The 19,575-nt window shown below is 38.2% G+C and overlaps 1 long non-coding RNA gene across 1 annotated transcript; it reads left to right on the top strand.

The window, feature by feature from the left end:
• The first annotated feature begins 9,742 nt into the window (after window positions 1–9,742).
• Window positions 9,743–19,484, top strand: LOC145488591 (uncharacterized). Its single transcript, XR_014049514.1, has 3 exons — window positions 9,743–10,906; window positions 13,525–15,560; window positions 16,002–19,484. It is a non-coding gene; the product is annotated as an uncharacterized LOC145488591 (long non-coding RNA).
• The last annotated feature ends 91 nt before the right edge of the window (window positions 19,485–19,575 follow it).

Consider the following 19,575-nt stretch of genomic DNA (forward strand, 5'->3'; position numbering starts at 1 on the left):
GCGAGCGGCAGGTTTTGTAACTAACTCCTTCGATCTGCTATCAGACCGATGATCTCTTAAAATTTTTTTTACCACCCTATATACGGCTAATATAGAACGGCTGAGATGTCCACAATGATGTTGTTCCTCTTATGGCAACACATTGAATAGTCTTATGCAAGTGTTTGGCAGAGCAACCATTATTTGATTCCACTTGTATTTCTACGACCTACTGCCAAACTAACTGAGCTGGAACTACGCGTGGTTGTAGTGTTGCTACGGGGGTAAAGTGACAACTTGACCAAACGATATGTAAGTCAGCTGTTACTGCCCTAAGACAGCTGGTCCAAACCATTGCGCCGGAAACAGCGTGTCAACGAACTACTGAACTCTGAGCCAAACTGTTAACAGTAAGCTAATGGCCGCCAGATGATCTTGTTTTCATACCTCCCGCCCTGAGTTTGGGTGGCTTGAGCAAAGGCCGATTAACGTTAATCCGAGATAAAATGTTTTTGGGATTTAGCAATTCTTAATTCAGCCTTTTCGCATTTCTAATTCCAAATGACAAGGTTAGATACTTTGGGGAAATAATATGACAAATAACGGGAAAGAGAGTTTTTGGTGGCTGGTAATGCATCAGTCAATTCCAGCAGTGCCCATCCCCCCCCCCCCCCCCGGCTAACTCCCGGGCATTAGCATTTTTTTTTTTAAAAAATGGGCAAATTCCCCGGGGTGGGGACACATAAGCTGTCTAACTGGGGACGAAGAAAGAGGGCAAATGCCCCGCCCCCGGGATCGTCGCCTTCCAACAACTCCGTAGTTTTTTAATTAATCAGTGAATAAAACGTTCAACTGTTCAGTATTTTAACGCAACGGTAAGACTTCAAGGACAGCAGTACGTGTTAGTTGATTCTGATTATATTTGTTTCTTTATATTTGTTTTTAACAGTTTGCTAGAGGATAGCTGGGATTGCGGCGGACGTGCCCCCAGCCGCGAACGATGATAGGCGCCTGTATTCGCAGGCTACTTTTTCTGTGAAGAATTAAGACATTTTAAATGATGAGGCATTGCATTTTAAGCTCGCAAGATCTGTCTTGAAGATCGCATCATTTGAATTCGCCAACCTTAAGTATTTTAACTCCACTTTCATGAATTTAAAACATGCTAGGCTAGTTTTGAATACGAAATGCGAAATAGTCGTGTTCACGTCAGTGATTGTTTTGTGATAAACAAAATATAGTTCACCTTGTCGCTTACATTTATATGCTTACAAGTAATGAAGAAATATCTGAAATTGAGAAAACATACCTTTAAAAACATCTGCAAGTTTCTCTAATCCCTGACGGACAAGCCATGGTTCGACAAACGCCTCGTCTTTCCCGATGAACTGATCCATGGCACTTTCCAAAACACGTGTGTCGAATGCCCGGGGGTCGCCCCGGGGTACGCAAATGCCCAGCCCCCGGGCCGCGATAAAATTGCGGATGCCCCACCCCCGGGACTGACAACGTGAGCAAATGCCCCGCGGTTGCCCGGGAGGACTGATGCATAATGCTGATTAGAAATTAGGCTTACAGTAAGTTCTCGCCAAGCCCTGCACTACTGACATTACTCTGTACGATTTTTACATCAGCCTGCCCATAGCCTAACTGTGTGCCAAAAAAAATATAAATAGATGTTGCCTAGACTTAGATATGACAGCGAACAAAGAGATAGACATTAAAACTGCTAATACCAGACTCTGAAGGGGAAAAAACCTATTCAAATTTTGCTGCATAAACTGGCATAGCGTAGCATAGCATAGCATAGCATATTATATTAAAGCATAACATAGCATTGTATTGCAATATCTATATAGCATCACTTCAATATCACGACTCAATTTAAATTAACGTTCAAGACATCGTGGAGGGAGCTATATAAACCATCCGTGAGTCCTTTTTTTATGGGAGGTACGTTTCTAGTATCTACAGGCTTGGCAAAGTAAGGGCAAGTTTGCGTGTAAGCAGAGGAAAGACAAATTGAACTGACCAATGGGTTTTTATTCTTTAGAAGCTGTTCTCAGATGAACTTTATTTCTGACCCAATTCATTATTGTTGCACCATAAGAGAGAAAGCTCTGCGTATTTCGTCCCTCTAATCCTATGAGAAGTGCACTCACTTTGCCAACTTATCACAGACCCATTCGGCCCCTAGCCAGTATCTTCTCTCCCGTTTTGCTTGCCCATCAAAAGTTCATAATGAATTTGAATGAGCAAACAAATAAAAAGGCTGAGGAAGAGGTTTTTTTCAAGATTTCAAGAGGAAGAGATTTTTTTTGTGACTTTGTATTCTACGAAACTGCAGTTACAATGGGAGGTCCTTCTACGGGAACTTCATTAAGTCACATGACATGTTTCGAGTCTTCTCAGAGAAAAAAGTCATTTGCGACTCTAGAACAGAAGTGATACAGTACACATTAATATTGTGTTATGATCAACATGGAAAACGAAAAAGGCAAGCAGACAGACAGCCCGAGATAGACAAGAGCAACAAGACGGCGTATAATTAATAAGCTTATAGTAAACAGAACAATGCGACAACATGTGTAAAAATAGCCTGCCAACTGGCTCCCGTCTAGTCTGCGAGCAGGCTCACGTTGGAGCACTGATCTCTGCAAATTTCTTATTTCCACCCCGGAAACCGCAGAAAAGAATAAGTCAATTAATTTTCACCGGAACTATGAACTTTGGCAGCTCAGATTTCTCGGGAAAATTGTAAATCTTTTTCATAACAACATGTAGACCATAGAGGCGCGATATCCGTTGTTGATAAATTTTTGCCGATCGAAGAAAAACTGTCAAAGTTTTATAATATGTCTACTAAGGACACACACTTGATTCCAAGTGATCTTGCTTTGGCAATCTGGTCTTTGACGATGTTGATAAACGGGCAAACGTCTTCGTGTTGTTTCGGTTGCCCGCTCGCAATCACATACGTTTGTAATATTTAACTCTTCTCATATGCAGTCGGCAACACGACAAGTACGTCTTGATTCATTAACATACTTTCAACTGCTATTTCCTGCTCCCTCTTTAGATTGAAATTTAACCAGAAATAGACTGGAACTTTGTTAAAGCATCAGTAAAACGCGCACTCGACTCTTCCTCTGACTCCAAATGTAGACGACTTGTTTTTTATTGTGCGGTAAATTAGCGACTCCATGGGCATTTAATCGCTCGTCATCAAACATAGTAGATTGACAGTTTTCTCGCCTTTCCCGCTTTTCGACCAGTGGTATTTCACTTCGCTCAGACGAAGCAGAAATGAAAAAATTACAGAGATCAGCGCAGGTTCACTTTCTTGGCGCCTCTTCACCAGACTCCTTCCCGCCGGATCGCTTTGCTCTTCGCCACTCGCGCGTGTGACTCAAAGGTGAGCCTGCTGGCGGGCTAGCTCCCGTCGAGGACGGGAAAATTGTTCGGAAGGAGAAAAGATAAAGCGAAAAGTGTGCACAAAACCGTTACTCAAGAATGAAAATTACGGACCCTCGAAACAACGACTCCAGGAATGTTTTGAGTCCATGCAGTTTAAGATTGTGTATTTTTTCCCATTCACGCTATAAATTACATTGTTGCATATGCTCGAGACTTTCTGCCTATCAAGTTTTTTAAAGTGTTTCTTTAATAATTCCATTTGCTTCCAGCTAACGAAAACCGATGAAATAACGCGCGCGATTTGGCATAAATGGGGTGAGTTCGGCTCATCATACCTCTGTTGCGAGTAGGATGACCTATCTTTTTTTTGTTTTATTTTCCGAAACAGTGCCTGGTAAGAAATATTCAGGAAAAGTTAAAAAAAGTAAATAAAATCGTTCGGCAACTTTTGTTTCTGAGGAATCACCTTAACGTGGAAACACGGTTAACTGTAAGTAGTGTACAGTTACCAAAGTAACTAATTCCAACAAAATTACAGCTTTAAATCCGAAGAAGTTTAAAATTTAAAACAGCCGAAGTCATTGATTATTACAATCACTAAAAAACTTACATTTGTTTCAAAAACTCTTTTGAGCCTGCCCTTGCACCAATATCTTAAGGTAACTAATGTAAAATGGTTCTTCCTGCCCTCTCTGTACCCTCAACTCAAGCAAGCCGAGGTATTCTTATTACTAAACAATCGCAGAACGCCATTCTTAAAAAAGAACAACTCGTGCGTTATAAACGTAGGGCGCTTGAATGACGTTTGTTTAAAAATTGACATTGTATTGATCCAAGCGATCACGAGGTTTTCTTTGTTGATTAAATACAACGTGACTGGTAGTAACATAAGATTATTTAACTGAAACAGATGGTCAGTGGACGAGGAGAACTTCGTCTAAGAAAACTACTTTGCGTAGTAATTCGATTGGGATACGTTGTTTCTTTCCCTTGTCAATCATATGCGATAGACATTTTGATATTATTTCAACCAGCCGGAAAGAACCTTAGGTCATTTCCCTGTAACTCCTGTACACATTTGAGAATATACATGTTCTCCTTTTCCCCTCTAAAGCAAGATCAAACCAAGGGACAATACTTCACAAAAAGTGTTAATATGGACGACAGCTCCCACGGTTGGTTTGATACAAGGTGTGATAATCTAGACTCAATCATATTCAGAACCGCCACGTTATCAAAGTTTCTAGAGAAATTAATCTGCGAGGAAAGGAGTGGTATGGACGGAAAATAGAGAATACTTTAGGTTCTGATTGGTCTCCTTTTCAGGTTATAACTGACAACTGTCAATATTTTGTTTTTGTACTGGCTATAAAATGGAATTTTTTGGTTCAATATTGCTAAAGAACTGAAGTAAGGATAAAAAATAAGTAGGAACATTTTTTGAATTATGATGAATCCCTTCGAAAAAGCTGGAAATTTAGTCAAGTGTTTCTCTCACTGGTTCTTTTAGTTGACCTTTTCAGTATTATAATAGGAAAGACATTACATACAGAAGAGTAGCCTGAACGTGCACAATACATTTTGGACGTGAATTATTTCAGTTCACTTTTGCCACAGTTCTCCGCGGATAATTGGCCGGAGAACGTGAACTATGGCAATGAAGTTTTCATACCTCCTCGCCTCAGCTCTTCTGGACGGACGTTGTCTTGCTTTCGAAAGTACAAGCAAAGTCATACCCTCTCCCCAAGGTTTTTGTTATGCTAAGGCATAGTAGAATAAATTTACATTGAGTAGAGATAGCCCTGAGCTTGCTCTATGAGATAGCCATATTTTTGCATGCCCCAATTTTGGACATTTGATGTCAGACGACATCATTTGATCTGCCATCTTGAATCCGTCACTTTGGATCTCACTATTTTCATAACAAGTTCCAAAATACCGGAAATTAATGAAAAATCAAGCCCCCCCCCCCCCCCCGGTACATCCGAGGGTTATAGTGGAGCTCCGGCGGCCCGAAGGGCCGCCAAGCGGAGCCCCATACCCATATAGGGAAGAAAAGGAAACCCACGAATAGACCAATTTCGATATATTAAAATTCAGCCTAAAACAATAGACCCCAGTACGAGGCTCTGGGGAATAACTACAGAGTTTGTGGGGTTTATTCCCCAGAGCCTCGTGCTGAGGTCTATTGTGTTAGGCTGAATTTTGATATATCGAAATTGGTCTATTGCAGGAGGGAGAGGTGAACACGTCAGATTTGACTGACCCTATGATCATGGCCATTATGACGTCATGGCGAAGAGGCTCGCAAATGCACAAAGTTTTCGAAAATGTCGTCGTCGCCTCTCGCTGATACAACTGTTTGAGGCGGATTTCTCCAATCATTCCAGCTTCAAATGGTATTGTATTTGGATCTCAAGGAGTCATTATCATTTTTCTTTCTTGAGAGGTAAGCAGATTTTCATTATAACTGACAAATCTTGCTTAAAGTGTATTTCAAGTGTTACTGTCATCGCTCTCCGGTGGAAATATGTGGGGCAAAATTTTGACAATTCGCTCTGTAAAATTGCGTTTTTTACGTGATCGGTAGCTTAAAGAAACGTGTAACTTGGTCACAGAATAGCTTACATGTAGAAGGAAACATTGTAATTGAAGATGATTTTGAAGAATCGGCAGTAAAAATGATCAGTTCATTTGAGTAAGAAATATCTGCGATCTCGTACTCGGCACATATCCAGCAACAGGCCCAACAAACAGAAATACTATCCACAATGATGGAAATGAGAACTTTCACAAACAAGAACATAAGCTCAATTTTTCAAATGAGACTTAAAGCCTGCCTACTGCACAGCGGTGGTTAAAATGCAGACTGCAGACTTTTTAAGAATCGAAATATATTGTATTCCCATTTCCTTTATTTAACAAATTAAGAAGCCTAAGCCGTTTATTACACTGTGATAGAAATGTAGAAAACAGGCGAGTGTTTTCTACATTTCTGGAGTGTTCTCAAATGTCTGGAGTGTTTTATCACAGTGTAATACATGGCTTAGGCTTCTTTATTTGCTTTATGATATAGATTTACACACCCAAAACAATAAAACACGCCTTTTCTATGTTATATTTAGCTCTTATTAACCGAGCAGGAAGTCTGTATGGGAGAATCTTGACCAAGGTCGTGAGTACAGACCGAACGCAGTGAGGTCTGTACACACAAGAGAGGTCAAGATTCTCCCATACAGACCAACTAAGCTCAGTTAATAAGATGTTCATTATGTGGCACAAACAAGAATAATGTAATTCGTTTAATGTAACTGGTTTGTATTAACTATCATTTTTTGCTTGCGAATCGGCGATGAGCTGAATTAATTCTGCTAAATTAAAGTTTGCTTGTCCTGTTTACTTTTTTTTCTCATCAGGCTTTATGGCACTTCCATAAATATATATTGTTAGATGAAAACAGTCAATGACTTTGTATTTTAGTTGCAACTTTCTTACGGCAAAATATTACCTGTCTAGATGGGAAAATCTAGAACGCTTTCAATATCGATTTCAGCCAATCAAACTTGTGAATTCAGTAGTTCCCAGTCCTTGTGAGACAGAGCCGTATAATAAACTCAGATAAAACATGGATTTTTGACCAATCAGAGTGCCCACAGGGTCCTATCTATATTTCAAAGAGATCTAAGTGCTGTTAGCCTGAAATATACGGCTCAGGTTAGCCGGTGTATGGTTAGCTGAATCTCTCTTTCTGGGAATATGATGTTCTTAAAAAGCCTGCAGTCTACATTTTACCCATGGTTTGCAGTCTAGTCTTGTAAGACTTTTCTTTAAACATGTTGACATACAAGGTACTCTCTCCTCAGCATAGACCTCTTTTGTGCTGCTTTGACTGTAGGCTGGTAGTTTGGAGTATGTTCAATTTCCCATAGGGAGCCTCTGTGGAGGAGAGTACAAGATCCCATTTATATGGTCTTGGGTACTGAAGACAACCCTTTCAGACCCTTCTGAGGCAACTTTATCAAGTGTTTATATGAAACGAAGTTGTCCCTCCTCAATTACTTAGTACATGTAAGCCTTTTTTCATGTTCCAGTGCTCAGTTATCCTTCTTCCTTTGGCTTCCTTTCAGTCATTTGATCACTGTGGGGTTTTGTGAGTTAATTTTGATTTCTTCATACCATGAGTTGCCCCAGGTAGGCCAGTCATAGTATTTTGACGAAAAAAGGTTATCAGGCCTACCAGGGTTACCCTGGTTATGTTGCTAAGGGTGACTTGTGTTTCACTTTCTCAACAAAATGGTGAAAGTTAACTTGGCTAGGGTCAATGGGGTAATGGCTTTCTTGGTTACTTGAGACCAAATAAGGGGCCTCACAGTTGGCTGGAATCATGTATGCTTATATAACAAAACTTGAGTTCCAAACTCTGGTCACCTTGAGTTCCTGTTGCTGGATCTTGTTATGTGTACAAAATTGGCACAGTTGATCAACAACTTAGGAATTTGAAGTTTGATTTATTTTAATTCCAAAACAATATTGTAGCTGTTCTTTAAGTAAGGATCCAAAAATGCGTTATGGAGAGTGTTTGATGTAGTTTATATGACACACTTCAGAAATTTTATTTTTTCTTTGTGCAGGTGAGGGTGCTGAAAAAGTTTCTCTATGTGAAAATCTGAAAACCTTAATTCAATACATTGATACTGCAAATGAGCTATTTTATGTTTTATAAATTATGATAAAATATTAGCTCTTGTACATTACCGCATTGTGTCTGCTTGGACAGGACTTAAAAGGTGGATGGGGTTGGATTGTTTAATTGTGAGAATTACTTTTTTTAATCGTAAATACATATTGAGTTCCTAGTGCTAGATCTCATTAGGAAATTTATCTTATAGTTTACAGTTGCTGTTGAAAAGAGTTGGGGGAGATGTAAAAACCAAAGAGGGAAGGGAGGTCGTATAAACATTTACTCCAGTTTTCAACTGGTGAATATTAAGAGGAGTCTTATTTGATCTTTTTAAACCTTAGGTTACCATTCTCCACTACCTTTACAAGACCATTCAAGCACTGAGGCCCCATTTCTGAAAATACATTCAACCACCATGGAAAGCTATCTATGTGTTGTCATTGTGCTGTCAATTAAACATTTACATGTAAAACCCAATCTTGTTTGTGTTTTTTGTTATTTTTCTGAAAATGTATCCTTATCATTCTCTTGAAGCCAATAATAAACTCATCAATGCAAAAAGCAACAGGGAACCTGGGATGGATGAAGCTGGGGAGAAATCAGGGTTGGGGTTCATGTTTACAAGTACAAGCTCTGACACTCTTCTCTAGAATATTTCTTTGTAAAATAATTGTTAGAGCTATCTTTATTTACATAAGATTTATGATGAAAATTTAAAAGCATTAAGTATAAAGAAAATAACTGATTATCATTTCAAACTTAGTGGTAGTAAAGTTATTACAGTTTCTCAAGACAGATACTGTTCGAAAACAAGGGGTTTGGTTATAATAAGAGATCACCTGATATTGATCTTTCCAGCTTTGTCATAACCTTCCTTACTGAACTCTTTGTTTTGGCAATAAGTCATTTTGGTTTAACAAGTTTCTCCTGGATAAGTTAACCCTTACTGCCAATGGCTTAGCATAGGAAGTGTCCCTGTTCATATTTTCTTTCCTGTTTAATTCTCTTGCTGCTTGGAACCAGATTCTGTATTTTTTAGTTCTTTCCATATGACATCCTACACAGTTTTCCTCTACAGTCTATACAAGTTTAAGTGAACTTACTGAGATATATATATAAAAAATTAGAGCCCAAAGCACCAGTTTAGGATACCTTTCTTGTCAGAGGTGCGAGACAAGAAATATCTCTGCGCTGCATGCGGACGCCCGAGGAAACAGATCCTGCTCCGATCTCATATTTCACGAACATTTTTGCACGAAATTAAGCACCTTTCTGCTAAGAGGTCTCGTCCATGTTGTTCTGAATATCATCTGTTTCATTTAGGTCTCCCGTACAGTGATTTTATATCTTACCATCTATAAAAATATCCACACGTCTGCTCGGCTAGCGTCAGTTGGTTGGCCTCGCAGAAGAAAATGTTATCGTTGACAGTTTTGCGGATAATTTAGCGCGGAAAAATAATTCTTTGGTGCATTATTTACTTTCTAACCCAGCATATGACTTTATAGTTCAAATGTCTTTGTAAGGGAACATTTTCCATCTAATACTTTCTCATATTTCGAGGGTTTCCAGTATTGATCAGTAGGTCCTCCATGCTATCGTCTACAAAATAATGGGTTTAAACCCACTGATCATTTTTATGCATAAGTTGAATGATTCGTTTTCATCACCATTCAAACGTTTTAAACCATATCAAGATCATATTTTTGTGTTCGTGTTGTTCATCGTTGGGTTCTCCAGATATCGCCCAAGAAACAGGCGCAAAGCTTCATTTTTCAATCGCGTTTTCAATTGAGCGATCTCGAAATGTTGCGTGTTTTTGTGCCTTCTCACGACTAATTTTTGAAATTCAAAGTATTTTTGGACATAATACTAACAGGTTATCTTATTCCTGTGGGCTGTTGATCGCTTTCTTTCAAATTCTTTGAGCAATCATCAGATGAAAAACTTTTCTGGTATCATTTTTTAGCGGCCATTGAAACTTCACGGACCGGCTCACGAGTGACGTCATAATGGCCAAGATCATCGGGCGCGCAATCGCATGGCCACTGAAGCAAAGTTGACCTCTCCCTCCTGGTCTATTGATTTTCTCATGGTTATCATGGCTAGCGGTATTGCTCGTGGGCGCGTACGCACGACGACGACGACGACGACGACGGAGTCGCACAAGATGGCGGCTATACTCCAGCTAATAGGTTGACAGAGATATGCACCCTCAGTTTGTAGCGGGAGAATGCCATTTTTCTTGGCGGGATTTTTAAAGAAAAACGATAGCGGAGGTTGATGTAATATTTTTAAGACAGGGTTGCACTGAAGCAAAAAACAGAAAGCAAGAATTAACAGGCAAAGAAGTAGCGAAGAAGATCGCGAAAAAGACTGAGCGGGCCAGCGCTGGGGAAGGAGGCGAAACAGTACTGAACAATGCCGTGAATTATAGCTAGTCAAGGGCTAGAGAAAGGAGGTGAAATAATACCGAACAATGCCGTGAACCAAAGCTAACGAGGGCTATAGAAAGGAGGCGAAAGTACCCGACAAATTGATTCAGAAGACTGCCGAACTCCCCATGGCCAAGTTCAAAATTCGCGCGAACGTGATGCTGTGCAGCCGTGCAAGAAAATTCAAAAGTCACCTGATTTGGTCAGGTGATGAACAAAAGGAATCAAACGTACCCGAGTGTTTTAGAGAAATTACAAAACAGTAAACGTAGCGGAAAGAAGAGGTTGATTCGTTGATCTATCGAATATATAACTTCAGTTCAGTCTTCACAACTTTTGCTGCAAGTTTCTGCCTGGAAGATTTACACTGGCCGAACTGAATTGCCAACTTGCGGTAAGTGACTTTTGTTGTTGCGTTTGGTATGAAAATTAACAAGTTGCCTCGGCGATATAAGCTTATTTTCAATTGGAATCCTTTGAAAGTCTTCCTTATTTGAAGCCATGCTGTAAGAGATTTTAAAAATTGCATCGTGTTAATTTCGCTTGTCTCTAAACAATAACACGTGGGTCGCTTTGGAGGTTGCTGTAAGTTGTAAACAAATTAAGTTTTCTGTCGATTTTCGTCGTCAACTTAAGCTTATAACCTCACGTCTGAAAATAAGCTTAACCAAAACCGTACTTGTAAACACGGCCGGGCGAGTTTTGAAGTTTTCTCTGAGTTAGTTAGCACTGCCGCTTCGTAGACTGCTAAAATTTCTTCTTCTGTTGTTGAAAACCAAGAAAGGTCTACAAACCATTTTAAGCCGAAGCGAACAGGATTTGCTAAATTTACTTTTGTTCCTATGTGAATATTTGCATATTGTGATTACAAAGTATGGAGATTTCCTCGTTTTGTTAGTTCAATTTATTCGGTTTGGCGAAATGCTTTTGTGAATTCCGAGGTTAATTTGGTTGAAGACTGGTAAAGCTACTGCCAATAAAATGACTGCATAGCTAAATTAAGCCGTCGGCAAAAATAATAAGTAATCAGTAATATTCAAATCAGTAATATTCAAATTTAAGCGTGAATAATTTTTAAACTTTAACACCGCAAGCTTAAACGAATTTTCTTTATCCTCTCATTTATTCGGTCACCGTTCGTTGAAAAGGGATTTGTTGTTGATACTCGAGCTCAGATGTGGTATGCATCTTGTGTTTGTAATGTAGATTTCCTCGTTTTATTTTGTTGTCTGTCCAATTAGTTCCGTTTGGTGAAATGCTTATATAGTCCAAAATGTCGAGTAGACGATTATGCATGGCAATCCTGTCTGCAAATAAAGCTCTGCTTTGATTTTGATTGGCTATTTCATTTTATTTGTGCCATTGCTTTTGGTTGGGGGTACATGGACCCTATTTTGCTAATAAGAGGTTATTCCTCAATGCGGTATTTACACTTAATATGGCAATGTTCCAAAAAAGTGAGATAGTACTAATTAACTCGGTAAATTGAACAGTGTAATAGAAGTTCTTGCCCTGACCATTTCTCGGTTATAAGAATAACTTTTATGTACATATATATACACGATTTAGTTGGAGAGTGCTCTCCTATCTCCACTCTCTCTCTCTCTGCTCTCTTCTTCACACTAATTTTTTATTAACTAACTTATTAAATGAATGTCACTGACTGTTTTCTTTGTTGTGCATGCATACTTTTTGCTGGTCGAAGAAAGTTTCAGTTTCTTCCTGGCTGTACAGTTTCCTTTCTCCTGTACCAATTCGTTTGTGATATAACTTCGTGAATTCTCTATTCTCCTTAAATTTTATCTCATCAGGTTGATAGAATGCACTCTCAGAGTGTTTCATCATTGTCTTCAGTCGCTACAATTTTCCGGAAAAAAGCAATAGTTTTCTTAATTTCCTTTTACTTTGTGTAAGGACTTTTTAGCATGCCTGTAATTGGCCCATGGGCATTACGGAAGAATAATTTTCAAGTAAAGGATTATATTCGTTTTAGTGTTGAGTATTTTAAATTGCTATGAATTAGGCATTTCTTTTTATTTTTTATTTTTTATATTTTTTATTTTAGCTGCACGCAATGTTTTATGGTTTCACCGAGGTATACCATGTAAATGTAAATAATGCACTGGAATTGGCCAATCAGAGTGTGCATTATATCGGCTTTAAACACAAACCATATATAATAAATGACTCGTATGTAAATGATATTTTTATTACAGAGAACTGGACAGGGCAAGAACTTCTCCTTCTTTTGTGAATTTATATATTAATTCCTCTCAGTGCTGTCAAAATGTCTCAGGAACCTTCATTTCTGATAATCTATTATTTTCCACCATACCTAACTGATAACTAACATGTGTGTATCTCTAGCCTTTGCTCTGTGCTACATGTATATTCTGTTATCCTGCCTTAACTGCTAGGAAAAATTTTGACAGAGTTGTTTCAACAGTTTCACTTAAATTGATTTCCAGTAACAGCGCTACATGTGGCAGTGTTATTGAGTATGAACTTTATGGAGGATTTTAAATTTTTATTTTTTTATGATTACAGACAACAAAATATACATGTGTATACATAACCTGATGTTGGTTACAAACCGTAGTTCATAATAGTCATCCTATTACAGGTACGGGGGAAAAGTTCAGAGAGTTTAGAAAATTTCTTCCCCCAGCACACCTTCTGTCTATAGGTGCAATAATTGAGAGGTTATATATATGTTCGAAGAGTAATGTAAAGTTACTGTATAAACTTAGCATTAAAATCTGACATTTGAACGCCTCCTTTGCTAAAATTAGTCATGATTTAATTGTTATCACTCCCTGTGAATTCATAGAGATTCCAGAGGCAAATTATAACCTAATGTGGAAGTCCTGTCTTCAAGTGAGGGAAAATGACACAAAAGAGTTACAATGAAAGTAAAGAGAATTGTGAATGTTGATATGGTGTACATTATACATCATGTAACGGTATTTGGTGAGTGCCAAAGGCATAACATTTCATGTATTGCTTTTTCAGGACAAATTATGTAACAGTGACGTTTTAAAAGGTGTGATCAGAAAAATAATGAGTACATTGTCCAGGCAGCACCAGTTTATGGACAGCATATGCAGACAGTAAGAGGAACTGTAAGCACTACCACGTAAGTTAGTTTTATGCTTATGACTTCTTGTTCTTGGATTTTGTGTCATTTCATCACAAGAACAGGTAATGAAAGATGCAATAGTTGTTGCAATATATTTTTGAAGGAAAACTTATAAGTCTGTCTATGCTGGATACCAGCCATGTGTAAACTGAATGTGAAGCAAACACTCTGTTAAAGATGGGGCAACCCTAAAACCCAGAAACCGGAATCCAGAATCTGGAACCAAAAAGCAGAATCCAGAAACTGGAAACCGGAATCCGCAAATCAAAGAAAATAAGTTCTTCAAATATGCGAAAATTGTTTTGCTTAGCTTTTCGACTGTAAAAAGTAAGCTGCCAAGTAAAAAGGACCTCAAACTTAACCTTTTTTGAACAAAAATTCCCTGTCTGTTGAAATCGTGCAACCGTTATTTTTAGTGAGGGCTATGATTATGAGAATCTCAGTAAAGTGTGTCTTAATTTTATTCCAAGCACCTCGAGAGTGTCTAAAATAAGCTTGCTGGTAATTGCCATTTTGTTTAATAAGTGATCTTCAATTTACCGGAAGTATAAATTTATCCTTTATGTCCAGTAGATACTGAACAAGATAGAAAATGTCATAGAGAACAGGATATCCGTCAGTGGCAGCCCCCTGTACATTGACGGTCACGCCCCCCACTTTCGAAGTCCAAAGGCTAACCCGTCTGGTCTAAATATGAAATTTGATTTTTCCAACAGATACGAGACCAATTCCAGATTAACACAATTTCCACACTGATACTGTGACAAATCAGCGTTTCATATTCTTGGCGGCCATCATATTAAAACAATTTGTAGAAATGTTGCACACTTACTTCCATCTGCTTCTCACTTGCTAACAGATCAGACCACATGCTGTTCAAAGATGCTAAAAGACTGCCAGAAACTCACTGCAATAGCCTATAATAGCTTGTTGTTAATGTGCTGCTCACCAGTCTTCTCAGAGCAATTTGATCTAGACAAGAAGCAGGCTCTCACCAGGGCCAGCTTGAACAAAAGATGGCTAACTTAGCCTATGAGCAGGCTCTCGTGTTTGGGCTGGGGGCGTGAGTGGCAAAGCCGCATGAAGGCTCTTGGTGACATGCAATGCAGAAAAACACTAGACACCTATTTAGCCTGCTCAGACACTAGAGACAGATACTAGAGCCTGCTCGCAGGCTATGAGTAACTCTATCCACCCAAAAAATCAGTAACCCTGACTGGATAGTGATGTACCCAATGGATAGCTTTATGCAGCTTTTGAACAACCAGGCCAGATATATAGCTAAGGGTTGTTCAGAACTAGTCAATAATGTTTTAGCAATTACAGTCTGTGGCTGAAGTAAAGCCAAGAAAATAAATAACAACAAAATAATTTTTGCTCATATTTATTTATTAGACATTGCTGAAGTGAATTATTTCTATCATCATTCATAATATCTGGATTCCAGATTCTGGTTTTTGGTTCCGGATTCCGGATTCCGGATTCTGGATTCCGGATTTCGGTTTCCAAATTCAGTGTTTTAGGGTTGTCCCAGATGATGTATGTGCATATGTTAATCTTGAATAATCTGAAATTTCAGAGAGTTTAAAAATATCATATCATATCTGTGATGGTTCTGAGGTGGAGGGCTGTTACATGTACATGTAAATGTCTCATGCACGATTTTTCACTCGTTATGATTCAGGTGCAAATAGTTTCTGTGTCTGTTGATGTGCAACAATCTACACCAATATTTCAACCTAATAATGTACAGTGTATATTAATTAACCAAATTATGCTGTTTCTAGTTGACCAGTGCTACTACATAGTAATGTGATGTTGAAGTGCACAAATTTACAAACATGCCTAGTGTCAACTTGTCAAATATATGAACTGACCGGACAGTGTAGATTACAAAATTCTCTGAAAGGTAAGATGTTTCTTAAGCATTATTTTGTAATTAATGATTTCTCAGACATTGTTTTCGTCAAGAAAAGATTCATACCCCACATGGAGGTTTTTTTCTCTATTAGAACTCTTGATTCCTGATACTTTAATTTAGAATTTCTAAAGACTGGCCATGAATGGGTGTTGGGTGTGAATATCTTCTGGAACTGCACATTCATTCATCGAGTAAGCAAGAACATCAGTATTTATCCTGACAAACTCTGATTTTCTTCTGGAAGCTGAACTCATATACAGTTGTACAGTTATATGTACAACCAAACAGCCTGGATGACCCTGTGATTGGGACTGTGCACATTGTTGTAACCCTCAATGTTCCAGTTTCTTGTTTGAAGCAAATTGCATTTGCTCTCGAAAGCAAGTGGCGAAGTTCATAACAGTTATGTAAGTTTGCTTTGTATCTCAGGGCAGAGCCTGCCACAGTGAAAGTTGGAGTACCAACCCCTAGCATTTGATTCACTACTAACACTCAGTAAACAACTAACAATGAAGTACGCTGTATATCAAAGAAAGGAATTACATGCCTGTTCCTGTCAGTCAATATATGAACAGGTTACAGATGGGGAGCCTGTATTAAAACATCAAAGATTTTCAAAGCAACTATGGCCTGGTGAGTGGCAGGTATATTTTGCAGGGTGCAGGGTGCAGGGTGCAGGGTGCAGGTTGAAATGTAATTATGACTGGAAAACCGCTGGCACTTCAAAGAAACGTACAGTTGGTAGAGTTACCGTGACTGTTACATAACGCGGTTTATAGTCACTCAGAAAGGTGGCTTCCACCTAAGTGCCAAACTGGCCGAAGCGATGGGAGGAGAGTATATTCCTATGATTTTAAGCCTGCAATGAATTATTGTTTTTGAAGAAACATCTGAAATATTATCTGAAATACCTGCTGAATTTGGTTTCTTCCCTGTGAGTACCAAAATGAAAGCGCACTGAGCTTGTGCTAGTATATTCCGTCGGTTAAAATCTTATATTATTTCATTTCTTTATTTATTTGCTTCATTGGTGATGGCAATCTTCTGTTGTTGAGGGAAGACTCGAGCCAAATCTGGAATCGATGGAGACATCTGTGGAGCGGCCATCCAGATGGCTTTGAAGAGATTTCACTAGTCTCTGCGTGTCGATCGATAAGTACTTCTTGCGGATCGATCGTGTCTTCGATGGACATGAGAACATCGCTCAAACCAAGTGCGATCACAAACATGTTGGGAAGCATACGAAGTCTCTGGTTTCTGTACACGGTGTAACAAGTTAGAAGATTGCCAAAGAAGGCCTAAATATTAATAACAGCGTGTTTTCACTACGTGAAGGCGAACTACTTTATGTAAGAACCCCTGACAAGTATATAGGTTATTAATTATTTTTAGTACCAGCGGTATTTCAGTTATAATTAAATTTCAACCTGCACCCTGCACCCTGTACCCTGCAAAATATATCTGCCGCCTGGTGAGATATTTCTGAGGAAATATAAATTTAAGGTCCTTATGATTGCTTATAGGCATTGACTTTTATTGTAAACAATATCTTACTGAGTGTATTTTTCTTGTGTACTGATTGTTGGAGAACACAGAGATCACTGTTAGGACAGAGATATTTATTTGTGAAAAGTTCTATAAACAAATGCATCTGGGAACAAATTAATTTATCATGGATGCAGCTTCTGAGAGATCCCCAATGTTAATGGAACATACACTGTTCATACATGTAAAAGAGTTCAGTAATTCATTACTTATGATTGTAATGCTTTGTTTGGTTTCTCTGTATTTACAGACAACTTGATGGGATTATAAATTCTGCACCAAGTTCACTGAATAAACTGACTGGGAGGTTCAGTTCTACAACCCATCCTGTTTGTAGTAATATCATAGCTGCAACATTGTGACAGATACACTGCATTACATTATTAAGAAACACATATTAACTAATTATTTTTAAGTGCTTGTTAAATTAATCAGTTTTTCTTAGAGATAATTTACTCATGGTTTATTTAAATAATTGGCTTTTTGACTTTAAAATGATATTTATTGAGCTTTTAAATCAATTTTGTGATAATCTGCATTGGACATGGCATAAATTGATATTTTGCCAACAGGAAATGGAGAACTGGGTCTTAAGCAAAGTTGCAGGATTAGCATTTTTGTAGAAAGAAAGGGTTGAGAAATTTGTGACATTCTACAGACAGCCTTGCCATTCGCAATGTCCGATAAGGTTAATTTGGTCCATTCTGTTGTAGAAATAGTGTTCTCTAATTTATAAATTATTTCAATCTGTTGTTTAAACGATTGCCTTATAACCCCATGTCTGGCTTTGGTGCATGTAGGATATTGATGTATTTTTTATCCATTTTGCTGTAAATTATCTTAATTGATGTGTCAGTCAAAACATATCTTGGATATGCTGGGCTCCTCTGACAAATGTACCTATGCCTCATAACCTTTGAGTGCATTTGCTTGTGTAGTGCAGACAAAATACATGTACATAATATAACTTCCTCTTAGCTTACTGATAATTCTTGGTATAATTTAATCATAGCAAAATTAATTAATGGAACCCAATAGCAGCTCTTGTAGTCCACAATGCCAGTCGAGAAAAAGGACAAATCACATTGAAATTGAATAATAAAATTATTATTAGAAGCCTATGCAAGTATTCATGATCAGCAAAAAAAAAAAAATATCGTAATTACCATTCATGCGAGGGTGAATGCAAACCCTTCCAGCAGGAGGAGACTCCATACATTAGTGAAGATGGCTAAATGTATCTTTGGAGACAAGTCAGAAAACAAAACTTTCCAACTTTTCACATATGTATACTGTTTTGGTATTTTTGTGAGATTTCATTTGGTAGAGATTCAGGGACTGAGTATATTGTAACCACTACATTTCAATCAGTCCCCACAACAAAAAATTGTGTAAACTTCTTTTGTGTGGGAGTCCCCATGTTAACTAAGGAAGAATATAATGATGCCTTGTCTTTCTGAATAAGGTAGGAAAGAACAAGAAATGCCACCAAAAAGCACAGAAGACAGTTCTGTTCTGTGATCAAGATTTTTGGTAGCTTCCCAGAAATCCTTGAAATCATGGCTCTATATTTCACAATCAAACCATCTTACACCTCGATCTGCTGATGTAATACTAATTCTGGCTGAAACTATTAAATCATTTGCAATTTACCTCATACATGTTGGATTATTTTCATTAGTAACAACATTCTGAAAAATAACTGAGGAGCTCCGCTTTTGGGCTGGCCTAAATCTATGTATTATGTATAGCTGGGAGGGGCAACCTACATTCGTTTAGATAATCGCGAGATTATCGTTAAACAGGCCCCAGGCCTCTGGCCTGAAGCGCGTGGCCTTCAATTGAGGATTATGTAACAGATACTATGAACGTCAAATTGTAAATGATTAATATGTACAGACTTAATAGAAAACTCATTGTGATGGCTTCGGTCTATAAACAAACTAAAGAACATAAAGTAATATTATTTTAACCCCCAAAAGTAAAGTTTCATGAATTTCGAAACAAATAATGTTCAACGGCTTAAGCCTTCTGTCATCTGGCAGTACATCTGACTACAAATGTTTGTTAACATTTTTGGGTATTATCAGTTGTCAGTTATTTATTTTCTTGTTTTTGTTTTTGCCTTTTGTCAGTTGTCAAATAAACCCATCCAGACCCTCGTTACCATGCATGTCTCTCAGTAGGCCACTCTCGATATATTCAAATTCAGCTTGATAGTGAGGCTTAGAGAACACAAACAAAAGAAATGAATAAACATGGCATTCAATTTCCTTTCTCTCCTCTAGGCCTCGCTGCCACGCTGAATTTTAATATCTCAAAAGTGGTCTATTAGGCACATATAAAGAATGTTTTGTCAATCCCTTCCACCCCACCCCGCTCCCCGGCCCCATCATTCCCCCATCTTGATAAACATTTTTGCTACTTTTCTTCAAAACCAAGCAAGAGTATCAGTTAA

This window comes from Orbicella franksi, chromosome 5, assembly GCF_964199315.1.
Source record: "Orbicella franksi chromosome 5, jaOrbFran1.1, whole genome shotgun sequence".
NCBI classification, from domain to species: domain Eukaryota; kingdom Metazoa; phylum Cnidaria; class Anthozoa; order Scleractinia; family Merulinidae; genus Orbicella; species Orbicella franksi.